Genomic DNA, 766 nt, shown 5'->3' with positions numbered 1-766 from the left:
CTCAATTCAAAGAAATCATATCTTCTACCAAGACATTCACTGGGGAAGCAGAAGCCCTTTTAAAGGACGCTATTAAAGAACAGATGGAACTCTTTTTATTCCAGGAACAAGTAGAAAAAAATTGATGAATCATTAAATAATTTTGTAATTCAATTTTCCAATTTTTATAATTAGTATCTTTTAATATGTTTTTATTTCATTTGAATATTATATATAATGAATTCGAATCAAAATGTAATAAATCAAAAAAAATAGAAGGACAAGGTTGAAATTAGATATGCAAACAACTTGCGTCCAATAGGATTTGAACCTATACCTAAGGTTTAGAAGACCTCTGTCCTATCCATTAGACAATGGACGCTTCTATTTTATATTTGATTCTTTAACCTTTTTAACTAAACCTTATTAAAAAGATTAAAGAATCAAACAAATATAAAGAATTCTAGAAATTATAAAAATAAAATAAATCAAATATTTAGAATAAAAGAAAAAAAAAAATAAAAAAGAAAAATCAATTGAATATAATTGAATATATATAACTAAAACTAAATTAAGAAATGAAAATGAAGAATTGACAAATTCTTTAAGAATTCTAGATTCATTCTCGAAGAAAAAAGATAGATTTAAATAGAATAAAATAGAAGCGGGTAGCGGGAATCGAACCCGCATCGTTAGCTTGGAAGGCTAAGGGTTATAGTCGACGTTGATTCATCATTTTGATTTAACGTCTCTAATTCAAAACTGAACGTGAAACTTTTGTTTCATT

General features: G+C 25.8%; 1 non-coding gene across 1 annotated transcript; it reads right to left on the bottom strand.

The window, feature by feature from the left end:
- Positions 1 to 289: 289 nt before the first annotated feature.
- TRNAR-UCU lies at positions 290 to 361 on the bottom strand. Its single transcript has one exon. It is a non-coding gene; the product is annotated as a tRNA-Arg (tRNA).
- Positions 362 to 766: the final 405 nt, after the last annotated feature.

This window comes from Vigna unguiculata, unplaced genomic scaffold (assembly GCF_004118075.2).
Source record: "Vigna unguiculata cultivar IT97K-499-35 unplaced genomic scaffold, ASM411807v1 contig_3, whole genome shotgun sequence".
Lineage (NCBI taxonomy): Eukaryota > Viridiplantae > Streptophyta > Magnoliopsida > Fabales > Fabaceae > Vigna > Vigna unguiculata.
This window is presented reverse-complemented; position numbering and strand designations above follow the sequence as displayed.